Here is a 25,284-nt window from a genome sequence, read left to right on the forward strand (position 1 = left end):
GCTGGTTTTCCCAACGGTGGAGATAACTTTATATGGTCCCATCCAATCCGTTTGAAATCTTCGGGTCGTTGAAGGGAGGAGAACTAAGGCCCAGTCATCCACTTCCAATTTTCGCCATTTTTTTCCTTTATCGTAGAAATATTTTTGGCGTATTTGGCTTTGTTCTAATTTGACATAGGCCAGGTCCCGCAACTTCCCCAGTTTGTTTTTCAGGTCTTGGGTATATTCCAATAGTCCCTGGCTTTCTCCCTCTTCTTTTTCCCAGGCTTCTTTGGTCATTTCAAGTAGAGTTCAGGGTTGGCGACCCTACAGCATCTCAAACGCCGAACACCCCAGGCTGCTCTGCGTCTGTCCTCTGATGACATACAGTGCCAAGGGTAATATGGTATCCCACTCCTTCCCACTTACGGACAACATTTTCTTCATCGTGGTCTTGAGGGTCCCGTTGTAGCATTCAACGAGACCGTCTGTTTGGGGGTGATACACCGATGTCCTTATCTGCCGGAGGTCCACCAGCTGACATACTTCTTTCATGAGGCGGGACACAAAAGGGGATCCTTGATCTGTTAAAATTTCTTTTGGGAAACCCACCCGGGAGAAAAGTTCGATTATTTTTTCGGCGATTACCTTGGAGGTGGGGACTCTCAAGGGAAAGGCTTCCGGGAATCTGGTGGCATAATCCACTATCACTAGGGCATACTGGTTCCCTCTTTTGGTTTTAGGTAAGGGTCCTATTTGATCTAAGCCCACCCTCTCTAAGGGGGTTCCTATAATGGGGAGTGGTTGCAAAGGAACTCTTGCCGGACGGTGCAGGTTCTTTTTCTGACACACTTCACATGTGATACAATGTATTTTTATATCCTTGTAGATTCCGGGCCAGTAAAAGTGTCTTAAGACATTCTGGGTCGTTTTTTCGCTACCGATGTGCCCCGCTAGCAGATGGGAATAAAACATGATTCGGTCTCTGAAGGAGATAGGAACCAACAGCTGTAGGGGTTCTTCCTGGTTCCCCTGTCTATACAACAACCCGTTTTGAATAATAAAGCGGGGAAACTTGGGAACGGGGTCTCCTTGAGTGGCGTGGGCCTGTTCCCAGGCGTTATAAAGGGTGCTATCGTTGGCTTGTGAGAATCTAAAGTTTTTATCCCCTACCCATGGTTCAGGAGTGATATAGGCAGGGCGTGAAATACCCCCTTGTTTAGTGGTGTTGTCTTCTTGTGGTGGTGTATGTGTAGAATGTGAAAAGAACTCCAGAAAAGTGGGATTGTCGGTCCCTATTATTAATTCTTCTGGCAGGGTATCTAAGACTCCCAGCTTCACTACGTATTGTCTTCCCCCAGGGATCTCCAGACGGATACATGCGACAGGGTACGGCTTTACGTCCCCATGTACACATTTGATGTTAACTAGGGAGTTGGGCACAACTTGGTTCTTTTTCACAAACACACCCCGAATTACCGACTGTCGGCAGCCTGAATCTAGGAGGGCCCGGATTGCTGTCCCATTCACCCTCACACTTACATAGAACGAACTTCCCAGTTCCGCCGTGTACATGACTGCCTTCGGGACGTAGCCCACCTCCATGGGTTCTTCCAGGTTTCTCCGGTGGGGACATAATCGGGCAATATGTCCCCAAGTCCCACATTCGAAACATTGAGGTCCTTTAAAGGAGAGGGCTTCGGGTCTCAAGGGCCTGGGAGGGATGCTTTCTCCGTGCGGGCGAGGTTTCCTTTCTAGTTTCCCGGGAAAGGGTTTGCCCGACTTGTCAGGTTCCCAAGGTGTTGAGCGTGGCTGTGCCCGAGCGTATGAGGCTGCCATTTCGATGGCTTGGGTGATGGTTAATTTGGGATGTTGCCGTAACCATTTTTGCGTGGTAAAGGGCAGGGACTCTAGATACTGCTCCAAATAAATCTTGTCCATGATTTCTTCTTTTGTGCTGGAGGTAGGAGTTAGCCATTTATCCGCGGCCGTTTTGAGGCGGAAGAACTGGGTCTTAGGATTCTCCCCTGGCATCCCCCTCTCCTTCCTATATCGCACCCTATACGCCTCGGCGTCAAGTCCCATATGGTCTAGTATGATGGCTTTGATGGTGGTATATGGTACGTTTCCTGTGGCGTTGGCAACCTGATAGGCCGCCTGGGCCTCGCTGGTGAGCAACGGGGTTAAGAAAAAAGGCAATTTTTCTACTGGCCAGCCACACGCCAAGGCGGCCCTTTCGAAGTTTAGTAGGAAAGCGTCTGGATCTTCGCCAGCCACATATTTTTGCAACGACACCCCAGATGGACCCGGATGGGTCGGTCGGCTACTTTGGGATGGTCCGGCCACCTGGTCCTTTATCAAGGTTTGTAGGCCGTCTAAGTGGGCAGCGATGGTGGTCTTGAAGGTTTCTCTGTCCGCTTGGGCGGACGCGAGTTGCTGTTCCACCACCCATCCCAGCTGTTCTTGGCCCTTTATGATATGATGTAACAATTCATCCATCTTTGCTTTACAGATGACGTTTATGCTGCCTGTATTCTCCACCACTTGTCGCGGGATGGGATGAGGCTCTTTTATTGCTCGTAACACTTTTTTCTTGTATAGGTTGGGTCTGTAGAAGGGGAGAGGGGAGTCGTCCTCTGGTTCTGTGTCAGCCCGTTTGGAGGGGGTCTTCTTTCCTCTTATTCTCCGGTCCAGGTTGCCGTGTTCTCCTTGGAAGGCGGCAAGACTCCGGTCCGCACGGCGCGTGTAAAAGAAGAGAAGGGAGACCGTTTCAGTCTAGTGCTCAAGTTGTACATCAAAGTGAGGGGAGGGGGGAGTGAGGAGGTACACCGTGACCTTTCTCCTAGCCTAAGTGTCAGGGAAGTGAGGGAACGGGTACCGGGAAATGAGTATCCTAGGGTTTAGTTATTTTCTGCCGACCCGCCCAACTCGAGATACGAGCCCGTACCTGCTGGTGTCACGCTTCTCCGGAAACGTGGCAGGGCGAGTCACTGAACCGTTGGCCTCCTGGCTCCGCCGTCTGTGTCCTCGTTCTGAGGGCTGCTCTCTCGTCCTTTCCGTCGCTCTCCGCTTTCTCCTCTCAGGGTGCTCGCGTCTCTCTCTCCTCTTCGTCCGTAATCACGCACACTCCTCTCCCGGTGCTACCGCGATTTGAACTCCTTCCTCCCTCGTCGTCATCAAAGGGGGCGTGGCTGGAGACAAGTTCGTCCCAGTTAAAGAAATAGGGATCTTCAGTGCCTGCCGTACTTCTGAGGTCCGTTGTCCGGATTGGCGCTTCGGGCTGCTGGAGGTAAAGAGGGGAGAGGGGAGGGCTCACACAGTCAGACTGTAACCGTAGGCTGCCTTCCCGGTCAGGGCTCGATGCCTCATTACACGTGTGTGAAACACTTATGAGATGCAATCACTTATAGACTAAGTTTATATAAGTGTGCACTAATGTTCAGTTTAATTGTGTAAGCATGCATTCTTTCTTCACATTTTTACATATATACTTCATTATATTTCCATATGTAAACATGAATTCCTTTACTTACATTTACATTTATTTTTTAAGTTACACGTGCACATGTATTTGAAGTGTACATTATACGCTCAGTTAAATTATCCTGCCTAAAGGCCTCAGTAGAAATGCATTTTGCTTTGCTAGCATGTTCTCTTTTCTCTTTGCAAGTTTATTATCATGATTTTCGTTAGCTAACATAGCTGCCAAGTTTTCAGATTGTTTATGAGTGACATCAGCATGCTTTCAGTGTATTTACGAATTACATTCTAGTACCATATGGGTAACACTTCAGGTGGCATTTTTTTGTAAGTAAAATCAACACTGAAGCCCACGTACAGAAATAAATATAAGAAAATGCATTGTTTTACCAATGAGAAGCTCTAAAAGGGCAGTGAATCCTCTGCAAACCCCAGTAATGGATAATTAGTAAACCTCTTGGGACCTTACAAGACCGCAGGGTTCATTGCGATGTGTGTGGTAACTGCTGTTACCCCACATAAGACAATTAAAGGTTCTGTGTTAAATATTGGCAGGTCAGACCTGCCAATATTTATCGAGGGAAACATGCTCGGTATTTATCAGAACATCCACATTATTCCCCAAGAACGTGTTATTTGGTGTATTTTTTCACCTAATAAACTACGACTCAGAGGAGTCGGATTTTATTAGGTGTGATAAATATCACCCCAATCATCAAGCCGCTCATTATGAAGGCATTGGTGATTAATGCACTTGCTTGATATATTTGTGTGGGGTCTAGCCACAGTTTTGACTGTTGATAAAATAGAATAAAGGGTAAAGTATCTGCTGCAGAAGCAACATAAAACATGCAGGTCACAGATTTGTATTTTAGGTGAACTACTCAGTGGGTTACTGCTTTTACTACAAAGGTTGTGTTCTGCTGGCGGCAATTTATAATCATATTTAATGAAAGGCATCACGAGCTGCACACAAACAGTGTGTGATTGGTGTAAAGGTTTACTGTTGCTAAAAAGAGTTAAATATTTAAAACTTATCTCTTAAGCTGGCTTTCAAAGAAACATCCGTTCAGCCTGGTGTTGACTGTTAATTGCATTGATCATGCTGGCTGCACTGATGCTGTCTCTGGACCTCTCTCTGGTCCTTTTTGCTGCTGTAATTTCTGTTCATGGCAGTGCTGTTACCCACACTCACAAGGCTGAGCTGCGCCTTTTAAACCAGCGCAGAGCTCGCATGTACCCAACAAAGGACTTCTGCGCAAACAACGGCAGCGAAACTGCTTGGAGACTGAAGCTGAAACTTGTGGGGTCAGCAGAACTTGGAAAAAATCCTACATTCTTGCTAGAGCGCGACCTCCTCTGCATTTCAAAGCAGTAAAGAGGTTGTGCATGGATAAGAAGAGGCAGCAGGCACGGCAAGGAAAACCAAAGCTATTGTCCACCGCCTCAGGGGCTAATCACTGCGTGGCATGGCTCACAGTCGATGTCGCCGTTCCTGGTGCTGGAAACAACAGGCAAGATGCAACCACAGATTTACGAGTGAGGGCATAATTGCTGGAGCGAGAACCCTTGCTCCAGTCATTGTAAACTATGACAATTCTTCTGTTGTCGCTGACCTCCCAAATGCTATTTGGCCACACTTTATGTTTAGATAGCAGGCTCAGAGCGCTGCATTCAAAGGTAGCGTGCACAGCTTAAAGAAATGCAGCTCCATTTTGAGTGTCTTGCATTGGGGTCCTCCAGGACGCTATTAATGCATGACTAATGCATTTAAGTGTGGTGATGCGCGTAAAATGCATTAGTCTAACCCCTGATGCGGGGTGCTTGGCACGGCTGAGCTAGAGAGAGGTTTTTTGTTTGTATTAGTCTGCTGATAGAGAGGCCTTGAGGGAAGAACTTGACAGTGAACACAGAAAATCAATGGTCGAATGAGGCCTTCTGTTTATCATGTACCAGGATGGCAAGATGTTCATGGTTGAGAACTGCAGTTCAAATATTGATGCAATGGGAAACTGAAGGGATGTTGCAGATGCACTAGAGTAATGATTTGATTGGTTCCTGGTAGTTTGAAAGAAGATAAGGACGTTTCGGAGTCTACCGTGACTTTTAAATTGGTGTGATGACAGTTCGAGAGATTGCAGATTCCCTTTAGACTTTGAGAGGTAAAGACCTCACTGCTTACCTTATTCTTGAAAGTGTGAAGCTTTATGCTAAATACTTACTTCCTTTTTCCAAGACTTCTACTGAAGTCTGATCATGCTGACACCTTCTATGCTCTCGAATTAGAGACCATTTTTAGATGACCCAATGCTTAACTTATGTTGCGAGAGAGAAGGGAAGCTCTTTTATGGAACACATCTTACTGTAATCTGTTTCTTTATTGCTGTGGCTATCATAATTCGGTATTTCATTCTATTGCGCCTTCACCTACTGAGATATTTTAGCTTACTTAGTCGATGGTTGCACTTACTCAGTTTGCACATAATGTTAGAAATGGGGGTCACTAGTTGGCAGAGAGGGACCCTTGCTTCTAGTCAGGGTAAGGGGGATACACTTCTAAAATAACCCCTGCTCACCCCCTTCGTAGCTTGGCCCGAGAAGACAGGCTTATCTCAGAGGCAGTGTGTAAAGCATTTGTGAACACATACAGTAATACAGTGAAAACACTACAAATGGTCACCACACCAGTTTAGAAAAATAGTAAATCTTTATCTAAACCAACAAGACCAAATACGATAAAAATCCAACATACAATACTCTTGAAAAATAGTACTTGTACAAAATAACCTTTACATTGCAGGAAAATCAATAATACACAGTTCCTCCGACTCTGTAGCTCCTCTTGGGGCCACCCCGATACTGAATACGACAGTCTAGCAATTCCAGGCGACCGCATTGATACGGGCCAGCTAAATCATCGACAAACTCGGACGCAGTACCTTTCTTGTTGCGACCAACATGTCGGTGCGGGTAGGTTGGGGCAAACGTTGCGGTCGTGTTGTGAAACAGAGCGTTGCGGCAGACTATGTCCTCAGGATTCGGTGCAGGCAGCGGCTCGTTGACGGAGTTGGTGAGACCAGGGCTTGAGTTGAAGGGTGTGACGATGTAGTTGCGGTGCGGGCAAGTTACGGTGCAACGACGGAGCCAGTCGATGTTCGGGTCTGGCAGTGACAGAGTCGGTGACGTCCTTGCAGCGTGTAGCAAAGCGTTGCGGAGCCCACATGACGCGGTGCAAGCAGTGGCTCGTTGATGGAGTCGGTGAGACCAGGGTTGCGTTGCGAGGCGTTGCTTTCGGCGGGACTTTCTGGACACAGAATCCTGCGACGGATTTGATGACAGAGTCGGTTACCTTTTTTCTTCTGCGGAGACAATCAGAGACTGTACCCACAGACACTGTGAGGTGTTTGCTGTTCCTGAGACCTCTAGAACAGGGGGCAAGCTCAGTTCAAGCCCTTGGAGATCTTTTCCTCAAGCAGGGGACAAAGCAAGCAGCAAAGTCCTTTTCCCCTTTCCTTGGGAGCAAGTAGCCACTGCAGGCCAACCACAGACAACAATCGGCACAGGGGCAGTATTCCTACTCAGCTTCTCCGGCTCTTCTCCTTGGCAAAGGTTCCTCTTGATTACCCAGAAGTGATCTAAAAGTCTAGGGCCTGGGCCCCTCTTTTATACACAAAAATCCTTTGTTCTCTGGTGGCAGAGAAGCCCTGTGTTCAATCCAAACCGGTTCTGTCCTCTCTGGTGCAGCTTCCTGGCAGGAGGTGGAGACAGCATTGTCCTTGGCAGTCCATGCCCATTCAGGTGAAAGGAAATCTCCTTCCCCCTACTCTAAATGCAAACCAGGTCTATTCAGCCCAGCCCTAACTCATCAGGCTCTCTAGAGCCACTGCCCCTCTCCAGCCCCTGTCATCCAAAAGCCAGACATGCAATACACAAACCTAGCAGAGGCACACTGGATGGTTAAGCAAGAAAATACCTACTTTCTAAAAGTGGTATTTTCAAACACAGAATGTAAAAATCACCCTCACTAAAAGATGCTTTTTAACATTCTGAGTTCAGGCATACTAAACTTTATTTTCCTACCTTGTTCCCAGGGGCAGTTATGTTTATAAGATGTTATAAACAAACTCCTCATTCTGTCCTATGGGAACAGGTAGCCTTGCAGAAATTGGCAGTAATTCACTATCAGGACATGCCACTCACACGAGGACATGTCCTACCTTTCACATACACTGCACCCTGCCCACAGGGGTACCTTTGGCCTACCTTAGGGGTGACTGACATGTAACAAAATGTAAAGTTTGGGCCTGGCAAGTAGGTGCACTTGCCAAGTCGACATGGCAGTCCCAGACTGCACACAGGCTCTGCAATTGCAGGCCAGTTACATTTTACAGGCTGCTTCTGTGGGTGGCACAACCAGTGATGCAAGCCCACTAGCAGCATTTGATTTACCGGCCCCGGGCACACACAGTGCACTGTACTAGGGACTGACTAGTAAATCAAATATGCCAATCATGGAATCACCAATTCATAACAACAATTTACAGGGAGAGCATATGCACTTTAGCATTGATCAGCAGTGGTAAAGTGCCCAGAGTCATAAAACCAACAAGTCACAAAAAATACAGGAGGAAGGCAAAAAGTCCTCGGATGACCCTGCAAAAAGGGCCAGGTCCAACACATATATGCTGGATTGATTGGTAATTCATAATAAAACTTTAACTATATTCTGTGATTCCTGCTCCTTATCGTAAAATCACATTGACAGAAATGTATTGTTGATGTTCTCTCCCTTTCAATAATACACATCATCCAATAAGTCCCTACACCAATGGGGAACAATCTTTAATGACAACCAAGATGACACTGCAATAAACCTTCGGCACTTTAGGAAAGGAAGTTATTAAGGGAAAAGCATAAAGAACCCCAAATATTTTTTTTTAAAAAACACACAAATGGTCTCAGCATTAGGAGTAGAATGCCGCTGCCCGCGTCCCACGCAGTGGGACATCAGCAGGGCAGCTCTCTAGTGGCCGCCCGTCGCAGCCTTCCCCCTCCCCCTTCTTCTGCCTCGCGCGCGAGGCCGCGCCCAGGGAGGAGATCTCCCAATGAGTGTGCAGGTGGAGGTGGGCCGTTAGGGGGGCGAGGCTAGCCCCCCCCTACATAGGCGTCCCTCTCGCCCAGTTCCTCCTCTGCTTCCTGCGCGCCGCTCCTGCCCGGACACGCGTATTCGGGATCGTCGTCGTCGTCGCCGCTAGTCATTACGGTATGTCCATGCTCTTGCCTTCCCCCCCCCGGCCCCGTCCCTGGGTTAAGCCCAGGTAGTACAGGGGCCCTGTGGTCGGATACCACGGGGGGGGGGCAGAGATGGTCGCGCGGGGTCGGAAGCGGCAGGGTGGCAGTCAGTTGCGGGACAGGGATCGACAATTGTGTTTGTTATGCTTCAACGCTAGGATCGCCTCAATCAGGCCAGGAAAGCTCTACAGGTCGGGATTCAGCAACTCTAGAGCGTCCCTTCATTCAGCCCAGTCCCAGCAGTGCACTAGACTTGTAGCTCACTGCCACGCACCTTTCTCTCAGTGGGCCACACGCAGTTAATCGGCCGGGATGTTACCAGGCTCCCAGCACCTGGAGTCTCCTTCGTTCATCCGGCGATGTGCTTACCTCTACTCAGGTAGGCCGCACTTCACGACTCTCCACACACGCAGTGGTCTCTGCGGCACCTAACTTTCGCACGCGGCTCTCCCCACCTCAATCTTCTGCATCCTCGCTTTCTCCTTGCCACTCTGCGAGCAGCGGTTGCTTGCCTGCACGGCCAACCGCCTGTCGAGGTACCCGGGCCCGCGATCGTCTCTCAGGCATATCTATTGGGTCTGCCACTTTTCACCATCTCATTTCGGCATCCGATCCCTTCTCTCCACGCACTGCATGCATTACGGCAATGTCGCAGTCTGTCGGGCACTGTCAGGCACGGAGGTAAACAGTGTGGGGTTTCTTCGGTTGCGGGCAGGGCGGTCGCGGAGGTAGCCTTAAATTGTTTCGTGGTAAACGGGGTAGGGAGGACTAGATCGGGTGCCCCCCCCTTTCACGCCGATCGTCCCAGCAGCTGCCCAGTGCGCGATTGATTAAGGTAATGCGCGGGAAAGGAGTGTTTGCTTTGGTCACCCTGCACCCCTAGTTACCGATCGTTTGCCGTAAAAGCGGCAGGGTAGGGTGCAGGGGACACCGAGTGTGGGTGCGGGGCAGGGGGAGGGGTCTTTGTGGTGCAGGGCTTTCATGCCGTTGGTTTCCTGTGCCGCGCGAGTTCCTGTGCCCCTGCTTCCTGGTCTGGCGTCGGTCACGCGGTTGTGCCCTTGGTCTGGCGCTGTGTTCATTGGGGAGTGCAGGGCAGTGCCGCCTCTCGTCTTTCCCCATTCTATGTGGCGCTAGGCCCCAATTTTGGCAGTGTGTGTGTTGTAGGGATCAGCCACAGCTAATAATCTTGGAGAATTGCAATGCTATCGCTCGCATTCCCGCCTCCTGATAGAGAATGTGTCCAGCAGCTTTAACTGCTGCGTCTAAATCGTGAGTTTACCAGCTATCCAAAATTTGTCATTGATTTGTATTTTACATTAGTAAAATGAGAGTGAGTTGGGTAAAAGGTACAATTGATCGTTTAGAGACCTTTTATTATTTTCCAAGTGTACAGCAAAATTGATATGTGTCTTTTGTTAAGGGTGGAAATTTATCATCTGGTGGGCATCTACAGTGTACAATTTGGCTTCACATCTGAGGCAGTGCATTATAGTTCAGTGCAACGTTAATAAGTTGGAAAAAGGCCATAGATTAGTTGCATCTTCACAATTTTTGTCTGCAGCACCAGAGATTAAATGAGGGTTATTGGGACGTGATGTTCTTGGATCCATTGGACATAGATAATGTTTGGCTGACCTTATAGTTTCTGATTTTGAATTCACATACGATGACCCTGTTCTGTCAGGTGCTCTTTGTTTCGGTGACATTAGAGCGGGTTTGAGAATGGAGAAATATTTGTGCTTTCCGCCTGTCCCGATAATAACAGTGTGGAAATACGGAATCTGTACTGTTTATAGTTAATTAAATCCTTTACAATGTACAATAATGATAAAACCAGTCAATTGTTTGAGTGGTGGCCGGTTATGAAGTAGTGCGTAGGTTCGAATACTTGCACGCACGCGAGACGTAATGGGATCGATGCCCGCACTCTCCGTTAAGAGGATATGGGCATACATTTTGAAATCATGTAATCCCCGTGATGAGGTGGTGGTCCGGCTGCTGCGTGGCCGCCTCGGGTGCGGTACAGCAGGTTGCGAGCCTCGTGGTCGCGTCTACATCCTGTGATCCAGAGCAAATCATTTAATCCCCCGTGCCTCGAGTAGGGTCCGGGTGGGGCTCCGACTCATGGGTAGTGGTTCCGGATGGACGAGCATTGGATTAGCACGCGAGGGGTAGAGGGACAGACTCTACATGGAATTTGCTTAAATTGTCAATTGACGTAATCGCCATGACGAAGTGGGTGCCCTGGCTCTTAGTTGTTTGCTATGTCCCCTACCTCCTAATCTTTGTTTACGGGGGGATTTATCAAGGGTGTCACTTGCTCCTTTCCGGGCCCGCTCTGGGGCGGTTCAGAATCGCGCTTTATGTATGACGATCGGATCGGATGAGTCGGGGAGGGGATGTGGCGCTGCGGTTAGCCGGCCGACTTTGGGGCTGAGTGCCGGAGTCCGAGTCTTGGGGTCGCTTCCGCTTCCCGGGATTCTGGGGCGTGTCGCTTGGTCTCTCCGTGCCTGCTGGAGTAATGTAAATATGGTGCTCGTGGAAAGCGCTCCGCTGCCTTCGGGTCGAGTTCGCGCTATATGGGTTCGAGTCTCGGGAATGACGCTGAGCATCCTGTGATTCTGCAAATCACCTTATCTACCCCTGCCTAACAGGGGCTGGCATTCCACTCATCTACATGGTAATAATTGCAATGCAATCGGTCTCCCTTTTCTCCGGAGCCGGCGGCAAATTGGCGCCTGGAGGCCCTGACGCGTGATTGTTTGGGCTTTACAGGTGTGGTTCCTTGTTTGGAAAGCCGGCAGCTAAAACAGCCCCGTGGGTTGATGCAAACATTCCCAATATCTGTGTGTGAAAACCGAAGGTCAACGGTTCGATCCTAGTTGGTGCATCGGGTAAAAGTAGCATGGGTTACATTTTGTGCGTGTCGCCGCTACGCGTGCACGGGTGTCGGGCTTCTGGAACTGGTGATGGGTTCCGCCAGCCGTGGGGCGCTGCTTCGTGCTGGTGCAACCGGCGGAGCTCGGGCCAGCCCCCGCCATTGCGTGAATGCTGCCATGCCATGCCCCTCCCCCCCCCCACCCCCGCTTGGGACCGGGCGCGATGTCATGGACGCACTACCTGTGTGTCTGCATTGTACTACGGAAATGTGGAGGTGCGCTTGCAATGTCCGCCGGAGGACTCCTCTGAGGCTCTTGTTTGCTGAAAGACGGTTTGCACTGGTTTTTGTCGTACATACACATTTTGGTGCTTCTAGATTACACGTACTGGAATGGTTGCCTTTTGCTGCCCAACACGCAGAGGCGGGATATGTTGGTGTCTTTAATGTTGATCTAGATACTGCTTTGAAGCACCTGATGCTGCGTTTCTTTCCGCGGCAATTCCAGGCCCCACATGAATGTCAGGATAACTCGTGTGATTCGTTACCTTCCTGGAGAAAGATCAAGAATTTGTATAGTGGAGGTTTTGACTTCAGTGTAGTAGTGCAGAGGGTTAAATATGCCCGCTGCAAAGAACGTGTGCCAAGTAGATTTTCGGAGTGCGTATGATGTATAGAGGTCAGCAGGTTACTGTGTTCAAAGGAGGCACCCTTTTGTTACTTGCAATGTATATCTTACAGCCCTAATAGTCAACAGTGAGCTACGAACGCTCATCCTAGAGCTGCATACACACCACTAAGCAGACATCATTAGAACATTGATTAGTGTTGCAAAGAGGGTTAATTTGGCTGACTCGACCGAGCTTGTGCTTCTCCACTCCAAGCAGCCTTAAACTATACGGCCTGCCAGTGGGGAAGGCCATGAATCGCCTACACTTTGAGTCCTTTGGCTCAGGTCTCCTTTCCTATACACTGATTCATATGCATATGATTGATTGGCTCAGCGGATTTTGTGTGAGATGCAAAGTCACGGACACCCTACACTGGTAGGAGTGGCGCTATATAACTAATTAAATGCATCTGAGAGTGTGGTCATGGAAACGTCGTCATCAGTAACTTCTGGTATTTCATGCCCTGCGCAATTGAGTTCATTTCTCTCCAGTTCCCTGGGAAAGGTTTGGGGGGCCAGGGTGATCTATGACGAGTCTGTACTCATTACGGTTTATGGTAAGCGTTTTTGAGAAACATATGGTATAGTTTTTACTAGTTTAGCTTTTGGCCAATGGTAGTTTTCGTCAGCCAGATTCGGAATAGCTGGTATTGCAGGACACTAGAGGCGGTTGTGTGTATGTCCAAGTTGGGGAATGGCATGCTTTGCAGATTAATTGATTAAATGAATAAAGTCGCATGTTCTAGCTCGAACAGAGCAACTGTTACTAATCGCAATGACATGGGTTCCCACGCACTCGAGAGCCCCCCTTTGCATTTATTCCCTGGTATCTTTGTCCCAAAATGCAGCATTTATTAGGATTATCCGGTACTAGGGGGAATCTCGTTGGCATTAGTTCCATGCCGGTGGGTACGAAGGGACGAAGTTGTGTCCCAAGTGGTGTAACAGGATAAGGGCAGGTATATAGGTAGATATATGTTCCCTGGCAGCAGGTGTACAAATATGTCAAGGTTCAGCCTAAATCCCAGTCTCAACCATGATGCAATGGTCAGCTTGTGGAAAGGTGTAACACATAAATTGAGCGACCAATGTTATTATTGTAAGTTCAACGCTTGAGTCAGGAGATGCTGCTGTCTCTCATCTTTGCCTTGCTATTAAATAACAGCTGGGGTAAGGTTTCTGTCAAATTAGTCATAGTGGCAGCTTAGCGTATATAGAAAAGTCAGCAGCCTGTGCTGTGTTGAGGTAAGTTGTGGGCTTGGGTTTGTGTATCATACATAACATCTTGAAGGTATTGTGTAGTTCCACGCTTAAGTCAAAAGATGCGGCTGCCTTTCATCTTTAGCCTTGCTATTAAGAAACAGCTGGGTGATATTTTCTGCAACTCAGTCATAGTGGCAGCTTAGTCTATATAGGATAGGCAGCAGCATGAGCTGTTTTGAGACAGGCGGAAGGCCTGGGTTTGTCTATCATACTTAACATCTTTGAGGTTATTCTCCCTGTCCACAGGGAGGCCAGGGAAAGCACAGAGTGACATGGTTGACCGAGACTTAGCCTGGCTTGCCGCTTCTGCGACCTTGTGAGGTTTGTTTATGTATTGTATGAAGGTGACAGAGGCTGTCACTGTGGTTTGATAGGCGCCAGGGCCAGATGACATTTAAGTGCATTGTGTGCTGGAAACTAAGGAGCGGGTCCATTTAGTAAGCACAAGGAGCACGGGGGGCGTTCCTAGCTCTAAAAAGAAAGTTGAGACAACCAAGTTAAGTTTCAGTGCAAGGCCACATTTGGGGGGGCAATTCCAGGCGAAAAGCATTAAGCCAGACAGCCCTGGGAATTAGGCAGGCGTACGATTAGCTAAGATTTTGTTCAAACTGAGGGAGAGCATATCGACCACAAATAATTGTGGAACCAGAAAAAGCTTTACAAAGCAATGCTGTAGAATGCTGTATGGATAGGCTTCAGGGATAAGGCCATGACCTTTCTGGAAGGGGCATTCTTCTTCGACCTGTGTCGAACTGGGAAAGGAAGTAAGGAGGGCTGGATAACTCTTTATGCTACCTGCGTTGGCACATCTTGCCAGGAGTGATGGTCAAAGGTTTTGCCTTCAGCCAGCCTAGGTTAACGCCCATCCACTCCAAGCTAATTGTTCATGGTGGTATTGGGCCGCATTTACACAGCCCAGTATTTGGCCCCTGGGGTTGTCAGTGTCGTGAATTACTAAATTTCACTGAACTGGAGGTGTGGCCGGGTTTTACACGAGCAGAAGTTTGGGAGTGCAAGCCTCCACCTAGGGGGTGGCTGGCTGAATCTGATGAACTACTTCAAACGGTTCACAGCACTGCACGTGGGAGAGTGTCAATGACCTGTGCATACTTCAACCAGACACCCGTGTATGGCATGCCCTCAGCTACATAGTAATAATTGAGAGAGCAGAGAGCGACCATGAGCATGACCAGAGATGTGCTGCTCTCCACAGACATTTGACAGGTTAATGGGCAAGGCTAGCGAAAAGCCAGATGTAATGTCGTCATTTAAGGCGGACGTGACCCAGGTATTGGCAAGATAGAGACACTGTCAACTATGAAGATATGAACGAAATCATAACTGGGGCTCACAACAAATCATTTGATAAAATAAGACGTTTCATTTTCAAGCCACTATGGCGGTGCCACGAATTACCTATAGCACAGCAACACCGGTATAACAAGGACTGTAGGCAAACCTATTGACCCTTTCCAGCAGCTATAAAGTCCGAAAGCTAGCTTCTATTCAACAAGCGAGGCAATTGGATGCGCTGTCCCAGTGGAGAGCAGGAAAAGATTGGGATGGACAGCGGGACTAGTATAAGACTCTATCGTCCAATTTAATGTAGCTTAATTTGCAAGTAGAAAGGCAAAAACGAGGAGATGTTGCTAAGATATGGGTCAGTTTGCAGTAAACAATAGGATAATACCATGTGAAAGGAAGCAAATTTATATACCCGTGATGTCGGCTTGTGTTTATATACGTAGGTAAAGTGGCTGACTCACACGCTACCTTCACCCTGCTTGTTGTGCTGTAGCTGTTGGGAACACAATTACAAGCCAGGAAGGCACTTAATTTGGCCAATTGAAAAATCTTAATAAGATTGCAGGTCCATAAGTGCCTAATTCACCTATGCCTTGTTACCAATGCCATATTTCCCAGCGTGAGAAACAGATTTAGGTGTTGCTCTTCTCGCTCAGCCTTTCTTGGAGCCAGGGAGTTGGGAAACATTCACAAATTTGGGCCCCCGAGCTGAGAGATGTATTCTTCGGCAGCTCAGTCAGTCATATTGGGAGTCATGATAAAGGCGTCCGATTAGCAGTTGCGTAAAAAAGGTTTTGCCCAGCCGAGAAATCATGCAATCCTCGCAGTAGCCGCAGCAACTCAGGAACCATGACGCTATCAATACATCGCCTTTGTAGATAGAGTGGAAATTAAAACCTTCGTGCTAGGATATGAAGGGAATCGATGGATTGAAGAATTCAGCTATGGTTAATTTCTGGCTCCATATGCAGGTGCTAGATCTTCCCATAATTACGTCAGGATGATCTGCTGTGGCATCGCTTAGAAGGTTAGGAACACCAGTCACGTCTAAGCTTACGGCAGTGGGGCCAACAGACATCCTTTGTTCGTCTGCCCTGGGCTTCTGAGTAATGTTGCAAATTAATGCCGTCTTTTACGGGTTACAGAACAGGACCCCAATTTAGCCCATTATAAGCTGGCTCGCAGGGGCAGGGCACATATAACAGCAAAGGGAGGAAGGGGGGGCTCTGACAGCGACGGTAGCCTCCCCAGAGCTGTGGCGGAGTTACAGGGCGATCTGGAGGCAGACGGGTACAGTAAGGGTACCTCTGCGACAGGCGGTACAGTAAGGGTACCCCTGTCCGGCACAGTAAGGGTGCCCGAGCCAAGGTCCACGAGCCGAAGGGGGTTCTGGGAAGACCGCGACGGCGCCCCGTTAGTCCTTCGGGCGGTTGGGGGGCCTGACCAACCGGGGGTGTGCCACAACACGCTCCGCCCCTGTCAGAAGGGGCGGGAGTAGGAAACAGATCACGTGACCCAGTGGATGATCTGAAAATAAATATGTGCCGCACTGCCAGGCATCGACCCACCGTGCGTGCCGGTTCACCAGGTGGGCGGAGCAGCGAGGGGCTGCTTGCCCTGGATCGCCCGTAAGATAACCCATTTATCGTCATACTTATGTTGTATGAAATAAACCTGCAGCAGTTCTTCACCCACAATGAAATTGTCAGTGTAATCCTTGGGTGACGTCTGTGCATGCGTGTTGAATGAAGCGGATGACGGTGTGGTCACTATGCCGCTGCCCGCGTCCCACGCAGTGAGACATCAGCAGGGCAGCTCTCTAGTGGCCGCCCGTCGCAGCCTTCCCCCTCCCCCTTCTTCTGCCTCGCACGCGAGGCCGCGCCCAGGGAGGAGATCTCCCAATGAGTGTGCAGGTGGAGGTGGGCCGTTAGGGGGGCGAGGCTAGCCCCCCCCTACATAGGCGTCCCTCTCGCCCAGTTCCTCCTCTGCTTCCTGCGCGCCGCTCCTGCCCGGACACGCGTATTCCCACCCTTTCCGCTTACCCTGCGTGGCAGAGACAGCGCGTTATTGGAATGTTTTAATGTTTTTCTTTTGCGTTGCAGGCGGAGTTACAGGGCGATCTGGAGGCAGACGGGTACAGTAAGGGTACCTCTGCGACAGGCGGTACAGTAAGGGTACCCCTGTCCGGCACAGTAAGGGTGCCCGAGCCAAGGTCCACGAGCCGAAGGGGGTTCTGGGAAGACCGCGACGGCGCGCCGTTAGTCCTTCGGGCGGTTGGGGGGCCTGACCAACCGGGGGTGTGCCACAACACGCTCCGCCCCTGTCAGAAGGGGCGGGAGTAGGAAACAGATCACGTGACCCAGTGGATGATCTGAAAATAAATATGTGCCGCACTGCCGGGCATCGACCCACCGTGCGTGCCGGCTCACCAGGCGGGCGGAGCAGCGAGGGGCTGCTTGCCCTGGATCGCCCGTAAGATAACCCATTTATCGTCATACTTATGTTGTATGAAATAAACCTGCAGCAGTTCTTCACCCACAATGAAATTGTCAGTGTAATCCTTGGGTGACGTCTGTGCATGCGTGTTGAATGAAGCGGATGACGGTGTGGTCACTAAAGCTTCAGCAGTTAATGGGTAATAACAGAACTAGTGGACGCTCGCCCGGCCCACTCTTAAAAACCAGGACACACATTTATTCCAATGATGGCCAGGACAGCCCCTGGCACTGATTAGAGCACAATGACCCACCTGTAGCAAAACCTTGAAAAGCATTTACTAAAGGGCTTCGAAAAAGTTCAATCTCGATCATTTCAACAAGGAAACGAAGAATGGTCTTTAAACTCCGGAGGTATGAGAAGCTCCTTGACTAAGCCATCGGCAAAATGATAATCTTTGCGTGTATTGAGCAGAAGGGGCTATTATAAAGGGTTTTAAATTGCATTTATACAGCGCTTTACTATCCCTGAACGCTCCGAAGACTTGGAAACCAGTACGAAGGTGCTTTCACGTCTGCACTTTGGGCTCCGGCCCGCATATTTGATTTTACGGTATGACCCGCCACTCTCTGCGGGGTTGGTACCTTCTATTGTGTGCCTAACGTATGCTACTCCTAGAGTCGAACGTCACTAGGGGGGTCAACAACCACTCACAAAATCAAACTGCAACTTGAAAATAACGGCCTATGTACGGCCAGAAATATGCGGCGTATTCTTCCGGGGCAGTCGAAGGGTGGTGTCTTCCGGGGCGGGCAGACAACCTTTTTCCTGGTGCGGGTCATGTGATTTTATGTAGCCAATTACAGGGTACGTGGGAAAGAACAGTCACACAGACTGTCATAGTACGCACCACCCCTTAGCCCGTCAATCAGCTGGGACTAGCTTTTCGATTGCCTCTCCCTGCTTTCACTTATGGAAGTCTGACAGAGTCCTTCATATTATGTGGAAGTCGGTTAGAGTCGAACGGAAAGCAGAAGCAAACGGATTTTTAGGGTGAATTTACCTGGAAGCGACAGGTATGGTTCACGACACTTCTTTCCTCATTAGATAAGATGAGTATGTTTGAAAATGATGCGTGTATCAACACCTTATGTGACTTTCCAAGGGTGTTGTTACGCTCTGGTTCCCCAATCTTGAATAGTCGTGCAGTGCATTTAATGATCTGTCAGCGCCTATAATTATCAGAAGACCCTATCGGCTCTAATATAATGTTACAAACACATAGGTTACCTGCATGACATGCTACGTTATGTTTAGTTATAGGAAACGCAGCGCCCTCTTTCTTTAAGATTCTACCCTTGTACGTTAACACCCCACAACATAAATCTTAGGACAGGAGTCCGGTCCACGATATATGTAGGGGCCCATGTAAAATAAGCAGCTTAATTGAGGCAAGATGTTGTACGAGATGTGTCCTAATTCCTGACCTACGTGCCCGGTGTCTACCTGTAGGAAAATCGGGAATGGCTGCACTTTCTCAAGTTACTGAACCGTACATAGACCACTTGTTAAGTTGAGAAAGTGCCGACCAGTACCAGACCAACGTCCTGTGAAATTAGCAGAGGCACATAATGTCACTGGAAGTGATGTCACGATCATGATGGATACATTACTTACATTTTGTGGGCCTAGTTTCTAGTGAAAGACATACACAGTACACAATTAGATATGTTAATTTCATGTGAATTTACATTTCTGTTCTCTATCGTATATGTTGATAAGAAACTCTGATTCATGTGCGTCTGCTTGTCACTGCGGAGTAGTGAATGCTTTAGGCAGTACATAAGCCACATTTAAAATGGCGATGCTTAATTCGTACCTGCAGTGCATCAAGTCTCATATAAACGAGTACAAGTCATATTGTTGGAATAAGTGTGTTAGAAAGTGGTGTCTCTAGTTGGCAGTGGTTTGCACCCTGTCCAAGTAGGGACTCTTCCTTTTAGTCAGGATAAGGTAGTTACACACCTTGATAACCCCGCTCACCCCCTTGGTAGCTTGGCTCGAGCAGACAGGATTATCTCAGAGGCAATGTGTAAAATATGTGTACACAACATAAACAGCAACATAGTGAAGACACTACAAATGGACACCACACCAGTGGAGAAAATAAATTACCTTTATCTAAATCAAACAAGACCAAAGCAACAAAAATGTAACATACACAATTCAAAATATGTATTTTAAAAGGTTTCAAGCAATTCTGTCCATAGTAATATATAGATGCATGATTTCTACACAAAGTACTTCAAATGCCTCAAACTGTACAAGGCAAAATAGCTGCAGAGAAGGGAAACGCTGAAAAACACAGCGATGCGTCCGTTCCGGAGTCCTTGGGGAGGCGATGTGACAGTTCTGCATGCAGCAGTAGTGATGCGTCAAATCAGGACTGTAGGGGGGAAGTTATGCGTCTATTCCAAGACATTCTGGTCTGTGGGTGCTGTATCAGAGAGATGTGGCGCATGGGTGCGATGCGTCGAAGTTTGGACGTGCAGTAGGTCGATGCAACAGGAAACAGGGGTTGGGTCGATTTGTCCAGCCGCGGTCTGACGATGCATCGTGTCTTTTAGCAGCACATCAGGGCCTGCGTCGGAGTCAGATCGGTGGTCTCAGACTTCAGAGACTGGTGCACAGGACTAGGCGTGCAGCGATTCTTTGGGCCGCTAGCAGGCCCTGCATGGATTTCTTTGTCCGCACTGGGCTGTGCGTCGGGAATTTCTCCTGCATGGTGGTGCTGCATCGGGAAATACAGCCGCAAGATTGTCGATTTTTGTAGGTTTTGTGAGTTCTTTGTAGTTCTTTGCAGCAGGAACAACCTCCAAGGGCCCAGAACTGGGTTTGGCACCACAAGGCAGGTCAGAATTCCCAGCAGTAAAGTTCATGGGTGCTGCAGGTGAAGTCTTTCTGTCCCTGAGACTTCTTAACAGGAGGCAAGCTCTACCTCAAGCCCTTGGAGAATTTTCTTTAAGCAGGATACTACCACAGGGCAAAAGTTCAGACCTTTCCAATGCCAACAGGCAGGAGCAGCAACAGCAGGCCCACCCATCAAAGCAACTCACACACACAAAAGGGGCAACAGTCTTCTACTTGGCATGGTCCTGTTAGTCTAGAAGCAATCTAAAAGTCTGGGATTTTAGTTCCAGTACTTATACCCCCTTTTCCCTTTGAGGTATTTGTAAGAGTCTCTGTTGCTCCATAAAAACAGTTCTGTTCTCTCTGGTCCTGCCATACTACATGATGTGGAGACAGCATTGCGCAAGGCAGCCACAGCCTTTGCAGGTGCTAGTAACAATTCCTCCCACCACTCTAGCCCTGGAAGACTCATCAGCACACCTCGATTCCCTTTGTGAGAGTGTTTGGAATGTACAAACAGTCCCTGTCAGTCTAAAACCAGGAGTTGATTCCACAGGCAGGCAGAGGCACAGGATGGCTAAACTAGAAAATGCCCACTTTCTAAAAGTGGCATTTTCAAACACACAATTTAAAAAACAATTTTAGTAAAAGATGTGTTGTTAAATTCTGAGTTCAGGAAGCCCAAACTCCAAATCTCTAGCTGTTCCCAATTGAAAGTTGCACTTGCAAAATGTTACAAGGTAGCTCCAAATAAAGCCTATGGGAGAACTAGTCCTCGCAGTTGTGAAAAACCAAATTGGCAGTATTTCTTTATCAGGACATGTAAAACACACCAGCACATGTCCTACCATTCACGTACACTGTACTCTGCCCATGGGAGTATCTTGGGCCTACCTTTGGGTTCCTTACATGAATAAAAAGAGAAGATTCAGTCTGGCAAGTGGGTGCACCTGCCAGGTTGACATGGCAGTTTAAAACCTCTCTCACAGACACTGCAGGGGCAGGTCTGAGACACATTTGAATGGTTACTTGTGTGGGTAGCACAGCCAGTGCTGCTGGCACACTAGTAGCGTTTAATTTAAAGGCCCTGGGCACACACAATTCACTTTACTAGGGACGTAGCAGTAAATCAAATATGCCAATTCTGCATAACCAATTATAATCACAATTTACACAGGGAGCACTTGCACTGATCAGCAGTGGTAAAGTGCAGAGATTTATCTAAACTAGCAAAAAAATCCAGCGCACAGTCAAAAATACAGGAGATAGAGGCAAAAAGACAGGGGAAACCATGCCAAGGGTGCAAGGTTTAACAGGGTAAATATGATGACAGTGATGATTACCATTATGTGTGCAGGCCCGACTTTGTAATTGCTGCAGATTGGGGGAGCTATGGTGATCGAATTGCAGAGGTCAATCACACCTACAGCAGACACAGGGGCAGCGGCATAGGTTGCCTCAGCGCCACATCTAATCCCGCTAGTCCATCTTATAAAAAAGGGAATCGCCTCACGCAATCTTTGCATATCTCACGGACACAGGGGGTCTTCATGTGCAGTTGCTTAGACGTCATTACATTTCTGGGCCTTGGGTCACGGGTGGTTCTCCCCTTCCCTTAGTCAAGTTATTTTGTCCTCATTATGTTGTACCCAATCCCCACTGTTCACTACGATGCAATATTGCGCACACTACAACTTTGCTATAAGTAGTGTTTGGTCTACACATTTGCTCACACTGCTCCTCAAGCACTCCATAGCTGTAGATACCATCGCTACACAAAAACCATTATGGTGCACTATTGGAATTGTTTTCAGGGACACCTCAATGGTTTACTGCAATGCACTCGCTTGGCAGTTGTGGTTTTTGACACCTTGTTGTACTGGAGTGTTAAAATACAAATGTCAATAAAGAAATTCAAACAAAAAAGTGTGCAAACCTGACAACGGCAATACAAGTCAATGCAATGTAAATGTATGTCATAACCTGTGCCCCCACAACCATGCCGGAACCCATCAATGCAATGTTTTATTTCTATTGTTGTTTATACTCTTTTTATTGATGACAAGCTTACACAGTGCAAACACTTTACAAACATGAGCATTCAAGGGTGCGTAGTTGTTGTTAACTTTTTCCACAGACCACGGATCGTAGCCGTTCCATGACAATTGTATATTCAGACAACTTACACTTAGTCTACCCCGGATCTTGTCCCTGTCTCAGCTGCTGGGGCTCACATATTCCTCCCCTGTACCCGTTCCATTTTTCCCAGATCTGTGAACACTTGTTGGGACAGCCTCTGGATTCATACACTGTCCTCTCTGTCAACATGCACCAATCCATGTCTCTTATCCATGCTGCAAGTGATGGTGGTTCCTGCACCCTCCACAGTCTCGCAATGTTCCGTTTAGCAATTATCATTCCAAGTGTCACCCATATTCTCTTTTTTCTGTTTAAATCAGATAGACCCAATATATTCAGGAGACCCATCTGTATACTATAGTCAATCTTATTACCCATCACTTCCTCCATACACTTTGTTAACTCAGACTAATAAGTCTGAATAAATGTACATTCCCAGAGTATATGCACAAAGGTGCCCTCTTGCCCACATCCCCTCATACATCCTGCTTCGGTTCTATTGCCCATCCTTACCAGCGCCGGGCCCGCAAGATACGTTCTATGGAGTATTTTCAGCTGTATGAGTCTCAGCCTAGAGGAGATGGCAGTCTCTCTGGGGGAAGCGAGTGCCTCAAGCCATTCCTCATCCTCCAATCCCGCTACGTCGTGTTCCCATCTAGCTCCGAGCCGGAGGAGGAGGTCAGACATGTTGTTGATTAGTTTCTTATAAGTCATTGAAATGGATCTCTCCGGTATGTACTCGTCTAAAACCTTGTCGTATAACGGGGAGGATTCTGGTGCCATTTCCCCCTTTGCTATCACCGCTTGCAGTGCGTGCTTGATCTGTATATATCTGAAGTGTTCAGTGTTTGCGAGTTCGTACTTCGTTTGTAGTTGGGCAATAGTGACTATTCCTCCCGCCCTCCACAGTTCCCTATTCCTGGAGATGCCAATCAAGTCCCATCGGTCGAAGCCCTTAGTGTGTCTTAAATTGCCAAGTAATTCTGCGTCCCAGAGTGGGGTGGCCCGTGTGACTTTACTCTCCCAACCCAGGCTCTTCGTAGCTGCCCGCCACCCGTTAATATATGTCATCCGTACCTGTACAGTAGCGCATCACCTGCAATAATTATATATATTTATTTATTCAGTGCTTTCTACAGTGTGAACAAGACCCAAAACTTGGGTGTCAGAGCACTTTACAGTTCAACAGCATTCAAATTCAGAAGATATCCAATTTCTTAATACCTATTACAGGGTATAAGTAATCATGTAACAGTGGCATATGCTTAAACTTACAAATTGACGATTACTAGACATCAACTAGAATTACCGTAATACATGTCATGTCACACTTAAATTTCAAAATAAAACAACTACTGAAGATTACTAGGTATCCACACTGGTTATAGTATTGCATGTCATTAGACAACATCCCTGTTGATGGAAGCAGGGCCTAGATGTACCAAACCAAACCGATTATAGACAGTAGAGCCAAATCAATGAAAGCAAACTGGCTCCCGCAATCCCCAGTTTCTTTGTTCTGCGATTAGCAGGCCACTAATCCTGCTTACAGTAGCCTATTTGAACAACTGAATGTGGAAGATCAAAGGATTGTCAGTAGGTCTCGGACAGAGCCTTAGTATTGTCCGCTGTTTGTTATGGGAGGAATTTACTCATCAGAAAGGACTTAGTCTCCTTCTTGAATCGTGGAGCATAGGTGATTCTTCTAATATTCGATGGGAGTGAATTCCAAATTCTTGGTGCTACTCTCGCAAACCATCTATCATATGTTCTCTTCTTACGGAAGAAAGCTGGTTTCAGTAAAAAATCTCCAGAACCCCTAGAGGATCTACTAACTCCATACAACATCATTTTCTGGGCAAGGTAACATGGTGTTTTGTGGCGTAGTGCCTTGTGTGTAATACATGCTATCTTAAACTGTATTCTTGCTTCGTACAGTAGCCAATTAAGCGCTTTCAGATGTGGAGTGATGTGGTTAATTTTTTTAGAGCCCGTTATAAGTCTAGCTGCAGCATTGAGATAAGCTTTTAGCGGAGCTGTTGAAATCCCGTCTGGAGCAAATACCTCCACAACTTTACAAATAGCCGATCTCTCGGATGCAGCATCCATCAATCAGCACTTCAGGAGGAAAAATCACAATACCGCTAATAATATCTGGGCTAGCTCCTCAGATTAAAGAAAAAATTACAGAAGGAACTGAATGTATCTACAAGCACTCTGAACTTGAACCATCCACTATGCCGTTCCTCAGGCCAGTAGCCACGCTACAAAAGCTTCATCCCTCTCCTCCCTCCCGAAAGGAGTTAGAAATTCTCAATGACCAGACAGATAGGATAGCTATGGACATGCAAAACGCTATTAGGAACGTGAAGAATATTTTACGTGTCTCAGATAGCAATCCCTCCCAAATTATCCATATTCGAAAATCTGTACACATACTCCACAATAAGCTTAACACCACCCCGCTGCCTCTTTCTAATAGGATTTACGGTCCACGTAATTTCCTTAGATATCTGACGGACATTGAAACACAAACCTTACTACTATCTCTTATGAGTTGACATCCAGTCTCCCCGCTAAAATAAATGATCAGAAAATTTGAGTTGTCTCAATTAACATAAACAGAATAACACAAACTAATCACAGAAAGCTAAACCACTACATCCTGATAGAAATAACGCTAATCCCTGAAGGGCATGACACTAACCTAAATAACCCTCCAAAACCAATCTTGTGCCTACTACTAAATTGCCGCTCCGCATTGAAACATGCTGCTGACATTGCCGACCTAATCTTCAACCAGGACATTGTCGTGGCTATTCTAACGGAATCGAGTCCCACTGACTCATCTTCCCCACGCCTAGACTTACTTGTGCCACCAAACTACAACATTGTAAGACTAGACAGGCTAAACAAAATGGGTGGATGTGTT

At 47.7% G+C, this 25,284-nt stretch overlaps 1 protein-coding gene across 2 annotated transcripts in view; it reads left to right on the forward strand.

Moving 5' to 3' along the window:
• BACH1 (BTB domain and CNC homolog 1) overlaps positions 1–25,284 on the forward strand; it is a 258,586-nt gene that overhangs the window by 65,841 nt on the left and 167,461 nt on the right. The window contains exon 1 of one of the 2 annotated variants that reach the window (XM_085623093.1): positions 18,217–18,379. The exons of the other annotated variant lie outside the window; for it this stretch is intronic. The gene's annotated coding sequence lies outside the window, so the exon portion shown is untranslated. Of the gene's footprint in view, positions 1–18,216; positions 18,380–25,284 lie in introns of those variants that run through there. 2 annotated transcript variants of the gene reach the window in all.

This window comes from Triturus cristatus, chromosome 8, assembly GCF_964204655.1.
Source record: "Triturus cristatus chromosome 8, aTriCri1.1, whole genome shotgun sequence".
Taxonomy (NCBI): domain Eukaryota; kingdom Metazoa; phylum Chordata; class Amphibia; order Caudata; family Salamandridae; genus Triturus; species Triturus cristatus.